Here is a 16,227-nt window from a genome sequence, read left to right on the forward strand (position 1 = left end):
CATTCATTCATTCATCTATTCAAGCAGAAAATGCGATGGTGAGGAAGACAGATAAGGTTCCAGTCTTTATGATGTTTATGTTCTAATTCTCTTTGGAATCAGAGTCCATCAGTAATACGGGAGGGAGGGGTGCGGGGGTACAAGCCAAAGGTGCCCACCTGGCTCCCTGTGCCAAGAAGACTCCACAGAAGCACCCTCTGGGATTTTGCTGTTGGTAATGGCAGCCCCCTCCTTGTCTCTGGGACCCAGGTCCAAGACTAGAAGCTGGTTAAGGCCAGTGGTTGATGTACGTACGCAGCAGGCAACACTGTGCTGTGTTCTGAACTGCCATCTCCGAACCTCCCCAAGGCTCCTCACTTCTCTTCTCCCTCAGCTGAGCTGTCCCCCGGCAGGCTCTGGACCCCATCTGACCAGTTGCTACTGGAGACCGGACCCATAGCCACCAGGAGGTGTGTGAGGCCCAGTAGGCCACCACTCCCAACAAATACTTCTACAGCACCCTCTGGGCTGTGTCCAGCACCAGAAGGAAAAGGCGCCGGCCCGCCTGCTAGAAGTCTGGGCTCCACTGTGGGCGTCCGGGAAGAGCCGTCAAAGGAACGAATGGCCAGGCCTGCGCAGACTCTAACTTCTGGGCAATCTGGAGTGTGGGCACAGATACCAGTGCTTCGCTGTTCAGAAAGGGGAGCATTCAGGAATCTGGGGAGCGGCAAAAATAAAACGTTTCAATTCTCTAAATTCGAAAATGGAAAAAAAACGTTTTGAGACCCAGTCCCAAGCCAGGAACAAGTCCTACAGACCGATTTTCAGCCGGGCCCAATCAATCACTGACAACGTTACTTCAGTGTCCTGAGAGCCCACCAATCAGCAAAGGTCTTACTCCAGCGGCGCTTCCGAAAGCTAGCCAATCCCTAAACGCCAAGGCTGATAGCAAATCTGCAGACAGTCTGGCTGCTGAAAACCAGCCAATTGCTGAAGGCCGTGCTTTCCATCCCTGTGTAAGATCAGCCGTGGGTTGCTTGGAGTCTGTGGTTTTTGGTAAGCAAAGTTCGCCTTATTTCCTGCTAGTATTTTTTTTTTTTTACTTTTTTTTTTTTTTTTTTTTAATCTTCCTCTTCTACTGGACTTTTTTTCTTTTTTTACTTTTTTTTTTTTTCCTGCTAGTATTTTGAATTCAGCTTCACTGTCTCCGATATACACCCTGAACGCGTCCCAGAGGCCGTGGTTCTGCGCGCCTCCCACACACACCCAGGCTGGGGTGCGCTCCTTGGGGCCTCTGGCCACAGCCACCCCACTGGTTTCAGGACCTTCTGGCTACTTCTCCAAAACCGTGCCCTCTTCTTTTTTCCTGTGGTATTCCGAGAACTGGGGCGGGAGGCTGTGGATAAGGAGACTGGACGGAGGGGGTTTCTCCAGAAAGTCTTCTGTGGGGCCCACAGGCGAGGGGGAGAGGCTCAGTCTAAGGGAGATCCACTGAGGGGGAGACACAGCCCTGCTCTCCAAGTGCCAGCCTGACAGGGACACTGCTTGGTGGGGGCACATTCCATGACATCACATCTGATTGGGGTGATATAGTCAGATGGGGAGGCAGGACACCTAAGAGCACCCAGAAAAACAAGTGGAGATCCCAGACCACATAGGGTCAGGTGTATCTTTTGGGGCACATATTAAATACTGAGGTGGGGTGGGGGTGGGCATGGGGGGGAGTCAGGAAGTGAAGCTTGAGCACCAGAGTGCCTTGCCCAGCCATGCCACATTACTTCCCAGCACCTTGGGTTGGAGAAGGACAACATGGCTCACCCCTCTCTGTCTTCTCCTAGTCCTGTTCCCCAATGTCCTACAGGCCAAGCCTCGAATGAGGTGAGCCCAAGGCAGGAGATCCTTTCAGTAGAGAGCTCCTGTGAGTTTCTTGGGAGAGGAGGCCTAGGTTGGCCGAAGCAATAAACTGAATTAGCCTGCTGTGAGGATTCTAGATCCTCTGCCTGCCTTGCCCTGCTGCGCCTCCCCACGAACACCTGTCTCCACACCTCCCCTGCCCATCAGAGTCTCAGTTTTCTCTTTGTGCAGTGGATGCAGCACCCACCCAGGCCCCCTCCCTGCAGTCTGACTACAGGTGCTCTGTCTTTGGCCTCCCCACTGCCACCCTCCCCCCATGCAAACCTCAAAGAAGCATAGCATTTTACCTGTGTTTGCCTGATGGCTCCTCTCTCAGTTTGAAGCCAGCCAGGAGCTCTTGGGTCCTGGTTCCAAGGAGTTCTACTCCTGCCTACTTAGAAGGACTAGGTTCCTCAGTCCTTCTTAGGTCAGGCAGGGTCTAGGCTGAGGCAAGCAAGGTGCCTGGGGCAAAAGAACTTTAGGGAGGCCCTCTCCCAAGGTGGAAGATCACTTGAGCTCAGGAGTTCTGAGACCAGCCTGAGCAAAAGTGAGACCCCATCTCTACTGAAAAAAATAGAAAAAATTAGCCAGGTGTGGTGGTGGGTGCCTGTAGTCCCAGTTACTTGGGAGGCTGAGGCAGGAGGATACTTGAGCCGAGGAATTGGAGGTTGCCATGAGCTAAGCTGACATCATGGCAGTCTAGCCGAGGTGGCAGAGTGAGACTCTGTCAATAACTAACTAACCAAATAAATAACAGTGCTACATAATTGTACTGTGAAAGTAAACACTATTGAAATGAATGAAAAGGTAGACATTCTCAATATAAAAAATAAAATAAAAAAAAAAGGAGGCCCTCTCTCTCAGGTCCACTTGTAGGTAGGGCCTTGTGGGTAAGTGCCTCCTTAAATTGTGCACCCTAGTTGCCTCATTTGCCTCACCCCACCCCCCAGCTGAGCCCTGACCCTGCTTGGGTGTGTTTTGGCCTCTAAAGTCTGAAATCTCATCAAATAATGCCCTAAAAGCTTTTGGTCCCAGAGTCCTTGAGTTGGCCTGGGCAGCTGGGTGCCTGTCCTCCTCACCTCCTGCCCTGGGCCCTGGGCCCTGTTGGGAGGGGAAGCTAGAAGAGGTGAGGTCAATATAAGGATGGCAGACCCCCACCCCTAGGAACTGAAAACCATGTTAAAGGAACCTTAGAGTGGTCTGCCTGCAGGGAGAACCAAGCAGGCTAGGCTGTGACTGGGACCAAATGTTGATTCAAAACCCAGAACCCTGAGCTGAACTTGACCTAACCATGGCCTACCTGTTAGGTCCAGAGCTGAGAGGGAGACACACAAAGCCCCAGGTGCAAATTGGTGTTTATTTGAACATCTGGGTGCAGATGGGTGGAGGCTGAAAAGAGTGTCCACACGAGGAAGGGGAGAGCCTTAGGTGTTATAGAGGGTTTTCTGGGGGGAGTGAGCAATGGGACAGAACAGCCACTGTAATGAATTCTTACCAAACTGCTGGTTCCTGGGACCCCTGTGTCGGCCACTTTCTGCAGCTCCAGCATCATCCTTATCAGGAGGGGTAAGGAATGCAAGTTCCCCTCTTGCATTCTATTCCTTCATCTCCCTAGGGGTTTGGCAAAGGTTATGTAGCTAATACCACCCTGGGGATTACCTGTCTCTTCCAGGAGAGGTCTGAATGGCTCTGGGAAATGCCAGGCTAATGCAGCAGCTCTAAACCCCAGGTTTCTGATAGGAATTAGCTGTGAAAGGGGAGTTGTTCCTGCTTTATGGGCTATTGTGCACACCAAGAGAGACAGGGCAGGAATGGACCCCATCTGTGTTTGTTGGGGGTGGGGGTTGTGAACTAGAATAAAATCTAAGTCCCCCTCCAGCTGACTGAATGGACCCCCTCTTGCCAAGCGGACCCCAGAAATATCCTAAAGCTGAGTTACTGGCTGTGAGAAGGGAGGTCAGACATGCCAAGTCATGCCCCCTCCCTTCTTGGAGATATCCTTTGTAATTTACTAAAAGGCCTAAGGCTATGCAAGAAAAAGCTTAAAGCACACCTGCAGGTAATCAATTTACTTAACAGATCACTTGAGTCTGAGTGTATGTCCTGTATATGTCAGATGACTTGTCTCTGATTAATAGACTTCCTTATCTTAACTTAAACATTCCAAGCCTTTAGACAAAGGTTCATTTCTTTAACCAATTACAAATGAAAGAATCTTTAAACCCACCTTTAACCTGTAATGCCCCTCTTAGACATGTCCTCAATGTACATCTTCCATGTGTTGATTTATGACTTTATGTGTAATTCCTGTCTCTCTGAAATGTATAAAACCAAACCAAATGTATGTAACCCAAACACGGCAACACCACTTGCTCAAGGCTTCTTGGGCATGGCTCTCCGGGCCATGGTCGCACATATTCAGCTTAGAATAAACCTCTTTAAATTATTTTACAGAGTTTGGGTTCTTTTCTATTGACAGGGCAGTAAGGGTGTCTCTCTCATCTCCATACCCAAGTGTCAGAACCTGATGGGGCACTGGGGCGAGCTCCCTTGTCTCGGCCATCCCAGCGTGCCCTGGGTCTTCTCTTCACACCCCTTTGCACTCTGCAGACAGCCTGAGCCCTCAGGTGTCCCGGCCAGCAGGACCTTTTGTTACTCGAGGGGGGGGGGGCGAGGGGGACCGTGCCTGAAAGAGATGGGCGAGAGAAAGGAACGAGACCAAGCAAATGGTTGTCAAGGTCTGCTTTACTAGGATTTTTAGTAGGTTTTATATACAGAAACAAGGAAGTAGAAACAGAAAAATCGAGTGGGGGGATGATGAGGCTTGGGTGTGGGCCAGTCAGCCCCAATCAGCATCTTATTGGCATCGGAAGCTGTTTGTGATTGATCACTCAACCCCAACCTGGCAGGGGGTCGGGAACAATTGCAGGTAGCATGCCCTGGAGCAAGCACGTCATGGAATGCATTCTTCTCGGAACTTCTCGGAGCTGGAGGGCTGGGTGCTATTTTCGTCTTAGGCTATTTTACCAGGCGAGGCCGGTGCGTAGGACAAGTCGTTGGGATGTGGAGGGTCTTAGTCTCCAACACTCAGGCATCCCTCCTGCTTTCAGAACTCTTCCTGAGCCTGGAGCCTCCTATTGTGATATTTTTCTAATTTGGTCTTGGGGAGACCCAAGTGGGGATACCCAACTCTGGTGAGTTGCCATAAACCGAGATGGCCACTGTCTAAGAGATCCCTGGTGGGGGGAGTTAGGTTTGGGTGTGAGTGTCAGGTGGGACGTGGGAGGCAGCACAGCCAAACACATGGAACAAAGAAGCAGTTTGTTCCTTGCAGATCCACGAGAGAAGAGGGGTGCGTGCAGGGCCAGGGGGCATCCAGAGACAGCAGAGTGCACAAGCAGCAGGTGGAGAATGAGAGAGTGGACCTTTATGGGATCTAGGCAGTTACCCAAGCAGGTCTCCCACGGGGAGTTCTAATTGGTGGGTTTGGAGCAAGCGGGTCGCGCAGTGACTGAGAGGGGTCACCGTCCATGTCCGCACAGTCCCTGCGGGGGTGGAGTCAGCGGCATCAGCCCGGCTTGCTGTGTCTAGCTGTCCCGTGGCGGGTGGTCACCAGGAGGCGGGTGTATAAGGCAGGGACATGGATGCCACGTGAGGAGCTGGGAGGAGGGAGAGCGGGGAACTGTGGGGGGCTGCGCCCCGCTGCTGGTGCCAGAGTCCGCTGCTCTTCGGCGTGGATGCCGAGGCAACAGAAACGCGCAGGACTTCACCGCCTTCCGTCTGTGCCCGGGTGCGGTCTGTGGTCCGCGGGCAGTGTTTTCCTGAGTCTAGTAGAAGGAGGGTGTGCCTCTGCTCACGGCCTCTTCTGGGGTTGGGTGGCGTTGGTGGCGTAAGCCTGTGAGGGTGGAATGGGGGTAAACCAAGTGCAGGGAGAGCATCCCCCTATGTCTGGGGGGTGCCGACTGGAGCTAGGATGTGTGTTTGTGGGGTGGTGCTTCCCAGTTACTCCAGATTGGGCCCTGCATCCCATTCCCTGCGTGTCCAGGAGGCCTGCGCTGTCTGACCCCCGCCCTTGCCCTGGCAGGCGGGGCATTGCTTTCAGGAGGTATTCCTCACCTTTGTTTGGGAAAGGAAAAAACAAAGACAGCATAGCTGGCTGGTGGCACTGAGCCTCAGCTCCCAGCGTGGGGAGTGATCCCAAACTGGCTGCCTCTCACATCTTTCCTCCCACCTCCCCCAGGGCTGGGGAAGCCCCAGTAGGATGAGACTCAGCTTCCACCCAACACTTAGGAGATTTCTGACAGGCAGACCTCTAGCCTTGGCTTGCATCCTTCCAGTGATGAGGAGCTCACTGCCCCAGCCCCAGAGTTATTAGGTGATTAATAAAAAGAGAACAGTCTTTGGAGGTGGGGCTGAGAGGCAGTGGCCTGGGTAAGCTGAAGGACTTGATCATAAGCCAGAACTGGTAGAACAGATGTCACACCATTGAGCCCCCACCTGTGACAGTGTCTGGGGCCAGTCAGCTAACGGGATAAGTTCCAGGGAGGCAGATTTCAGCTCAACAGGAAGAGAGACTTCCTCTAGCCAGAGCTAGGGGCCAGTGATGAGGCGTCTGGGAGAGCTGATGAGTCCCCTGCCATTGGGGATTACAGCTAGAGAGTAGCCCATGATCAGGGCCCCCAGGGCTTCAGTAAGGTCCCAGACTGAAGGGATAGGATCTTACCTACTCTAAAAGGATGGCCAGGAAGAGTGTCCCTTCCCACAATCTCAGCTGGCCTGTCTGCAAAGGCCAGTGGGATGGGGAGGTGGCCTTGGGTGTTCCCCGCACATACCCCACTCAGGAACAGGCCTCCCCTCTGGGCACCAGTGGTCTTCCCTTGGCTTCGTCCCTCAGCCCTTCTGCTTTCTCAGCCCATCGCCTGACTCAGCTCATTGTCACAGCCAGGAGAAGTCAGGACTCAGGTCTACAGGCCGTCTGTGCCCAGCATGAGACCGGACACCCCCTCAGACAGTCAGGGCTGGGCTTTGCCTCGCTCTAGTGCCTCTTGGCCCCAGGTAAGTGAGGGGTGGCCTTTCTCAGGGCCCTGACATGCTGCTGGGGTATCTGATGTCTGACAAACGGGCCTTCCCCTCCCCAGGGAGAACTGCTTTGTAACCAGGCTCAAGAAGGCTGAGGCTGCTGTCACAGACGGCTGATAGGGAACCAGAGTCTGGTGACACTGCACAGGGGAGTGGATCTTCCTGAGTCCCAGGGCCCTATAGGTCTGCCTACTATGGGTGTGAGGCCACAGGGGCCTATTCAAATGAGATACAAATCACCCTTGCAGTGCCCCAGCCAGTCCTGGCCCCTCCTCCCTCTTCACCTGCCTGATGGCCCAGGGAAGCCAGGTCTGAACAGTCCCAGAGTGAGCAGGGAGCAGAGTCAGGCTCCCGCCCCCAGGAGTTCCTTCCTTCTCGAAGCCTCAGTTTCCTCACTTTAACCGTCTTTATGAGCTTGTCTCAGTGCACTGAGGTCTAGGAGGCTGTCCTGCCAGGCCTGGGGGTGCAGGTGAGGTGGGGGTGGGGAGGTCTTGGAGGCCAGAGTATAGCAGAGGTAAAGGCCTGAAAAAGGGCAAAATGTACCACAGGCTATCTCTTTAAACCCTCCCCCCACTCTTTGTGGGAATTAAAACCTGCATTCCTGCCCCAGGCCAGTAAGCAGAAGGGCAGAGGACTGTTCCTTGTTCTTTGTTTTCTAGTATCTTAAACCACAGGGGATGGCTCAACTGAGTCATCCAAGCAAAGGCCATGGGATCATCTTCACCAACCAAGACCACCAACCACAGTTAAATACCATTAGCCCAAAGCTGAACCCCCCCTTAAAAGCTCTGTATTTCTGCTTAAATGGGATGATGGTTCTTTAAGATGAGAGTCTGCCCTTCTCCTCATTTGCCAGCAAATTCATAAACTTCTCTTTCTTTTTCCTCAAACCATTTATCCTCATTCTTCGTTCAGCCTTGGGGGCAAGTTCCAAACTTTCACAAGTACCAAACTTTCGGGAACAAAAGAAATGAGAAAGCAGTCTCAGCCCTGGAGCCTGACATTAGCCATGTGGCTGTCAGCCACCAGCCCAAAGGTGACAGATTCTATTTTAATAAAATAGAATGAAGTGTATCTGCTTTTTATTCTCACCATGTGCTGGTAATTCTAAATAATGTCAATGATAAAATACTCATCTCTGAAAAAGTCTTTTATTGGTCAAAGTTCTAAACGATTGCTATGATTACTGTTGGATTTTAATAATACATTTAAAAAGCTTCAAATTAGCACCTTTATTGCTTATTCTTTAATAAGCATTGGGTTCTACACGAAAGTCAATTTAGAGAGTTCCCTATTGCCACACAGAGACTGAACTGCAGGCAGGCGCTTCGTTTGTGACACCTAACCAGTCTCTCCTTCACTCTAGCTGCAATTCTCGTCTCCGGTTCCTGTGGTATACATGCCCGTGTTTAAACAATGGATTCTAAATATGTAATAAGAGCACAGTGATTATAAAGACAAAGAAACAGATCCTTAGGTCCTTGAATTCTGTCACTCTATGTGACAGCTTGGAGGTTTTATTTGGTTTTAAAATTGAAATAGTTGAATAGTAGGAGGTATAATTTTTTTGTTTTGATGAATGCAAATTTTAGTTCATTATTGTCTTAGTCTGTTCCTGCTGCTAAAACAAAATTACCTTAGACTGGGTAATTTATAAGCAACAGAAATTTACTGCTCACAGTTCTGGAGGCTGGGAAGCCCAAGAGCAAGGCACCAGCAGATACGGTGACTGCTGAGGGCTCACTGTCTGCTTTATAGGTGGCGCCTTCCCGCTGCATCTTCACACGGCATGGTAAGGGACAAACATGCTCCCGCAGGCCCTTTCATAAAGGCACTAGTCCCATTGATGAGGGCAGAGCCCTCATGATCTAATCACCTCCCAAAGGCCCCACCTCCTCATACCATTTACTTGGGGATTAGGTTTCAACATATGAATTTTGGGGACACAAATGAATTTGGGGGACACATTCAGACCACAGCAATTATGAAATGTATTTGTTTCATTTCTTGATCTGTACTGTGTATCATGTGGAGGAGGGAAATGAATGTGCTTTGTATGCCATTGGCTTGTTTAACTCTGCAGAAGGGGACCTTGATCCCATGGGGATGGCTGGGGAAGTGGCCAGAGGGATGGACTGGGCTGGACCCCTGATTTCCTGGGCTTCTCAGCCTAACTGCAGTCTTCCCTGACCCCCACCCCAGCTCAATCCATCTAGGGATGAGGTTCCCCAGAGGTAGCCTGCAGCCACCCCCTTGCATTGGGTGGGAGGGGCAGGCGAGGTGGAATGGCTGTAGCTTAGCCCTGAGCACAGCCTGATAAGGAGCAGAGGCCCCAAGTATGCCAGGTGCCCAGCAGCCTGATCCTGCCCTCTTCCATCCTACCCTGCCCTCCCCGCTGTACTGATAGAAGGGGTGCAAAATATACCTCTCTGGCATAAGGATTAGTTTGAACTGAAGACATTTGAGAATCAACAGATGCAGCAAGAGGCTTTTTTCTGAACTACTTTTATCTTCTAAAAGCAGAGCCTTCCAAAAGAATTCAAATGTCATAAATCCCCTCCCTAGAGTTTGGGAGTTTCCCAAGCAGGGAAGATTGATTCATTTTATGAGACTAGAAGAGAAATTACACCAAGATAAGAAGTCACTTAAACAAACATTGTCACAAACTATCGTATCTCCCATCTATTCTAAGGGCCTATTTCCATTTATCTTTCCTAAAAGTCATTTGTTTTCCCAAAAGTGCCCTTTCTCTCCATTCCTTCCCCATTAAGATTTTATATCAGCCCTAAATTCTAAACCACTTTTTTGAACCACATTTTCTGTGAGCTCCTGCTTTTGTTTATGAATAAACTTTGTGTTTTTGCCTGTTAATATTTTGGCAGTTTAATTCACAAACACCCAAGCTCTGAACCTAAGTGTGTAGAGGAGAAGTTTTTCTTTTCAACATGATAATAATAAAAATAATAGTAGATAAACTTTATTGAGCATGTACCATATGTCAGGCCCTCTTCTAAACCTGTATATATATATATTATCTAATCTAGTCTTCCCAACAACTCTTTGAGGTCAGTACTGTTATTTAAAAATGCAAAAATTAAGGCATAAAGAGATTAAATGGGCAAGGTGGCTCACGCCCGCCTGTAATCCTAGCACTCTGGGAGGCCGAGGCGGGTGGATTGCTCAAGGTCAGGAGTTCAAAACCAGTCTGAGCAAGAGCGAGACCCCATCTCTACTATAAATAGAAAGAAATTAATTGGCTAACTAATATATATAGAAAAAATTAGCTGGGCATGGTGGCGCATGCCTGTAGTCCCAGCTACTCAGGAGGCTGAGGCAGTAGGATTGCTTGAGCCCAGGAGTTTGAGGTTGCTGTGAGCTAGGCTGACGCCATGGCACTCACTCTAGCATGGTCAATAAAGCAAGACTCTGTCTCAAAAAAAAAGAGGTTAAGCGACTTGCCCAAGGCATGAAGAATAAGTGGTAGAACCAGAATTTGAACCTGGTCATTCCCAGAATTTAAGGTGTTGAGTTTGAGAGAGGCCACAGGTGCTGAGTTCTGCTTCTGGCTCTGCCCCCACTGGCTGTGTAATATTGGGCCTCAGTTTCCCTGTCTTCCAAGTGGGGTGGTAAGGTCCCTCTTGGCTCTGATAGTCCTCAACCACAAAGTAGTGGGGCTGGCAAGGACACTAACTTGAGTGTGGTCTGTCTACATGGTCAGCAGAGGGAAGTCATGCTACAGGAAGCCTTTGCTACAGAGCGAGGGGCTCTGGACTGAAGGCCCGAGACTGCCCAGCTCTGGCTGCTCTGCCCAGCTCTGCTGGTGCCTTGCTATGGGCCTTTGGGCCAGTTGCCTGTCCTCTCTGACAGCGCCTGCATGTCTCATCTACTCGGTCCTCAGGCTATAAGATCAGAGGAGAGGACAGAAACTACATAGAGTGTACCCACAGTGCAAAGGGTGTGACTGTGTGAATTGTGACTCTCAAGTTCCAGTGATACAGTGACCACAGCACCAACATATGAGCGCTGCCTACTTTAGCTATCTATCAGGATGGTACCTAGATTCGAGGGGGTTGTGCAGCCAGCATATGCACTGATCCTATCAAGGTGAACACTTAAAGTTTAGCTGATTTGCATATAGCCAACCATAGTGAACAAATGGATGGCAATATCCCCAGGGAACCCATGGCATAATTCATAATATATCAATATAATATTTATATATAATATTTTATCATTCATATGTAATATATAATACATATTATGTATATATCAATATTATATATAACATGTCTTTGTCTTGGCTTGCTGGCACAGAGTTCCTAAAACCCTTAGAATTTCCTGAGTGATAGATGTGTCTTTTATTATTCATAATGAGCCCGTTTATTATACCTGAGTTTATGCTAATGAGGTAACTCAGCCTACACATGTGATTGGACAGTGAGAACAAGGAATGGGCCTGGAAATTGGATTATAAAAACTCTTGAGGATGGCATGGTGGCATACGCCTGTAAATCCTAGAACCCTGGGAGCCCCAGGAGTTTGAGGTTGCTGTGAGATATGACGATGCCACTGCACTCTAGCTAGGACAACAGAACAAAACTCTGTTTCAAAAAAAAGAAAAAAACTCTTGGAAATGAGTTTCACTTCCAGGTTGGTGAACACTTCAAAGTGCCGGGGTTGGTACCCCGCACATCCTCCCCGCATCACTCCTGTTAGTTGTTCCTTTACATACTTTATAATAAACCTGTAAATGCACATAGCATTTTCCTGAGTTCTATGAGTCATTCTAGCAAATTATGGAACCTGAGGCAGGGTTTGTAGGAGCCCACACACACACACATATATATATACACACACACACATATATATATATATACACACACACACACACATATATATATATATATATATATATATATATATATATATATATATATATATAATTAGCCGGGCATGGTGGTGCATGCCTGTAGTCCCAGCTACTCGAGAGGCTGAGGCAGAAGGATAACTTGAGCCCAGGAGTTGGAGGTTGCTATGAGCGAGGCTGACGCCATGGCACCCTAGCCCTGGCAACAGAGTGAGACTCAGTCTCAAAAAATAAAATAAAATAAGGCCGGGCGCTGTGGCTCACGCCTGTAATCCTAGCTCTTGGGAGGCCGAGGCGGGCGGATTACTCAAGGTCAGGAGTTCAAAACCAGCCTGAGCAAGAGCGAGACCCCGTCTCTACTATAAATAGAAAGAAATTAATTGGCCAACTGATATATATATAAAAAATTAGCCGGGCATGGTGGTGCATGCCTGTAGTCCCAGCTACCTGGGAGGCTGAGGCAGAAGGATCACTCGAGCCCAGGAGTTTGAGGTTGCTGTGAGCTAGGACGCCACGGCACTCACTCTAGCCTGGGCAACAAAGCGAGACTCTGTCTCAAAAAAAAAAAAAAAAAATAAAATAAAATAAAATAAGAAACATACAAATTTGGGGCGTACACATGTTCAGACCACAGTAGGTCCCCAGCACAGAGTATAAGAACTATGAACTTTCTTACCCCATGGCACTTGCTCCCATGTTAGGGTGCATGCTGTCCCTCAGCAACTCTACAGTTTGCAATAAAAGGCAGGTCTATGGCAGGAGGCACTAAGTATTGCTATGGAGAGAATTTCAAACCAGATCTGATGGAGAAGAACATTCTAGGAAGCCACTACCATTAGAGAGAGAGAGAAAGACTCTATAAGAGCAAGGCAAATCACCACAGCATCCACCTAGAGCTTAAGGTACGAAGGCTTTTTTGGTTCTGCCCCAAAGGAACACGTATGTGTGGTATATGCATTAATAGAAATTTTACTATAAATAAGTGGAATGATTTTATATTGAGTACTTTTATGTTGAATAATCCTATCATATGAATAATTTGGAAATGCTACCCATCTTGGAAACAGAAGTTGGTGCAGGGCTAAGGTGCTAATACTTTATCAGGGAGGTGCAAGCCCAGTGAGAGGGAAGAACGGGGGAGTAAGGCCAGGGCAGGTGGGACAGGATGTGGCTGACGTGGTACTGTGCTGGCCACGGCTTCCAACAAGCCTGGGTGACACTGCAGGTGGCTTTGCGTGGGATGGTGTCCAGGGGCTTTCAAGGAGAAACCGCACCTTGGAGAGTCCAAGGAGAGAGGAAGGAGGGAGAATTTATCTGCCAGCTCATTCCCATCCCTTACTTTGCATGGGTCCAGTTTCACCCAGGTCGGGGAGCTGACTCACGGCACACTTGGGTTTCTTCACCAAACTCCTCAGTGGCCAGACTCTGGCCTGCAATGTGGTATTTACCCAATTCTAAAAGCGGAGGAGTGGCTTGGCACTGGTGGTATGCAATGAAGAGAAATAAAGCAGATTGCTGAGGGACTCTGAGCAGGCACCCAAAGTTTGCATCTCCAGTCTTTGGGGCCCCAAAATTTTGGGTTACCAAAAATTACTTTGAAGTCAATAGAATCAGTGGAATGAGTTCACTGCAGGTGAAGCTACAGTTTCTTCATCTGTGAAATGAAGATGAAATTGGCTGAGGATGACCTTCCCCCAACATCACCCCCATCCCGCACTCCCACCTTTGACGGTTTCTAGGGGGAAAGGCCAGCAGAGGCCTAGCACTGCTCATTCACCTGTCACCTGCTGTCTGGGAACCTCTACAAGCCATTCTTTCAACATAGCCCAGCCAGGGCCCAAGAGTTCCATCCACGCTCCTAGCACCACATACTGTGCACCAGTGACACATAAGTAAATCGGACCCTCTCCATGCTATTTGATTGCTAATAATAATAATCATAGCCACTCTGTTGCCATCTTTTATTGAGCACCAGTTTTGTGTTGGACATATACACATCAACATGTATATGTGCACCTTGTTTAATACCACAACATTGAAGATATCTATCACTTTCCCATTTTACAGACGGAGAAACTGAGGCTCAGGTATGCTCTGGGATTTGCTCAAGATCACTAAGGAGTATGCAGGACCTAGTTTAGACTCAAGCAGTCTACAGTTTGAATTTCTGTGAGGAAAGCAATTAAAGAACATGCTAGAGGATACCCAGCATTCTGTAATCAGGTGGGTGTTATCAATTTGCTATAAAGTGGCTGCGTCCTTTAGAGTTGCACACACTTCAGGACAAAGTTCCTGGGCTGCTGCCTGTCTGGGTAAGTGTGTGTGCATGTGAGTGCTCACCCGGAACAGTGAGGCTCCCTTCTGCCTTCCACGATGCAGCACAGTCCTGGTGCCACGGCTGAGCCTGGGCTGTTCATAGTGGAATTATCATCTGAACAGAGCTTGGGGGCACACAGAGTCAGGGATAAACTTGTGTCAACAGGCTGTGGGATCTTCTGTCCTTTACCCCCTTGTCTTTTGTCTTTCCTTCCTGGACAGATGCCCCCTCCAGCAGCTGGCCCAGAGCATCTAGCCACTCCTGAGAAATTGAACCTATACCACCCTGGTCTGGGGCCAGCATGCTATGAGAAGTGCCCTTCCAAATTCTATTTATCAGGAAGTCAATGCCTGGGACATCATGGTCATTCACCTCAATAGAACAAATAATCTTAATAAGTGGAAAAATTTTTTAAGCCGCCAAACTGCTGTTCTATTTGCTAAAACTGGTGTCAGTAATTTGGCTTCAATCCCCAGGAAAATACCATATGGAGAAAACGTTTACGGTTGCAGGTGTATGCAGACCAATGAATGCAGCCAATTACACGTTGTGCATATGAGCAGGGAAGTGAGTGTTTGAAAATGTTATCTTTCACCTGTTCAGAGACAAAAGATAAAATTTTTCAAAAAGAGAAAAGCGGCACCATGCAAACAGAAAATGAACAGTGACGATGCAGATGGTTGATGATAAATGTTCCATACAAGGCTGTAATTTTTATTTGCCAAGTTGCAATGCCCCATGCTTCCCCAAAGTGAGATTTTCCTCTGAGGAGGGGGTTTGTGATTCTCCTCAGGACCCCGGGTGTTGCTGATGCGGGCACGGCACGGGGACCAGGGCTCCTCAGGGAGGACCTCCCACTGGGACGCCACACACAGCCCACAGACAGGGCAGGGCCCTGCACAAAGAGGGCCGAGCTTGGTTTAAAGCACTGGGATAAATTGACACCTTGAAATTCTTCATATTCTTATCTTTGAATTTGTGTCTTGTAAGTGAAGTCCAATGAGGTCATTGGGCATGTGGTGAGAGCTTGGCGCCTTGGCTCACAGCATGGTCCTGCCTCCTGCCACCTGCTTGCTTCCCTGAGATGAGTTCCTGGCTGCCCACTCCCTCCCCCTCTGGTGCCCTGGCCCCACCTGGTCTTTCTCCACACCCCCACCCCACCACACCACCACCCTTGGCTCCCTTGAGGGCCTGGGGGTAGGGGAGGTGCCAGGGTCAAGTACACATACCCCACAGTGTCAGGGTGGGACAGATGGTGGCCGTCCAGCCCCAAGCTGGCAGCAGTATGGCATGTTCCATGGGCCAACTTGGGGACCTAGCACATCCTGACTTGGAGGCTGGGATGTGGGCTGGGCCTGTGGACCTGTGGGAAGGGAAGATGCCTGCCTTTGCTTCCTGGGGAGTCTGTCTGGTGGCTCTCAGGAGGGAGAACCTGGTAGTCAGTAGGCCCCACAAGTGCCCTCCCCAGCTGCGTATGTCCACTCTTCTCCTATGAGTGTCCCCACGCTAGAGGAAATGAGACATTAAACAGGAAATTAAAAAAAAAAAACTACTGGCTAGGCACGGTGGCTCACACCTGTAATCCTAGCACTCTGGGAGGCCGAGGCGGGAGGATTGCTCAAGATCAGGAGTTCAAAACCAGCCTGAATACAGAATGTTTGGAAATGCCTAAAAAAAAAAAAAAAACCAGCCTGAGCAAGAGCAAGACCCCATCTCTACTAAAAATAGAAATTAATTGGCCAACTAAAAATATATAGAAAAAATTAGCCGGGCACGGTGGTTCATGTCTGTAAGTCCCAGCTACTTAGGAGGCTGAGGTGGGAGGATCGCTTGAGCCCAGGAGTTTGAGGTTGCTGTGAGCTAGGCTAATGCCGCAGCACTCTAGCCCAGGCAACAGAGTGAGACTCTGTCTTAAAAAAAAAAAAAAAAAGGACCTTGACAGGTTGAGTGAGAGAGAGATCATGGAAGAAAAGGAAAAGATTTTCCCCTGCGTTTTGGAGAAGGGGCCCTGCAATTCATTTTGTACTGGGCCCTGCAGATGGCCTAGCCAGTCCTGCCCACTGCGCTGCAGCCAGTCAGCTCCCACTAGCTC

At 49.2% G+C, this 16,227-nt stretch overlaps 1 long non-coding RNA gene across 1 annotated transcript; it reads left to right on the forward strand.

The window, feature by feature from the left end:
- Positions 1-611: 611 nt before the first annotated feature.
- On the forward strand, positions 612-14,020 carry LOC105854847 (uncharacterized). The gene is made up of 4 exons (XR_012919810.1): positions 612-1,035; positions 6,814-6,927; positions 7,867-7,987; positions 13,886-14,020. It is a non-coding gene; the product is annotated as an uncharacterized LOC105854847 (long non-coding RNA).
- Positions 14,021-16,227: the final 2,207 nt, after the last annotated feature.

Source organism: Microcebus murinus, chromosome 6, assembly GCF_040939455.1.
Source record: "Microcebus murinus isolate Inina chromosome 6, M.murinus_Inina_mat1.0, whole genome shotgun sequence".
Classification (NCBI taxonomy): Eukaryota; Metazoa; Chordata; class Mammalia; order Primates; family Cheirogaleidae; genus Microcebus; species Microcebus murinus.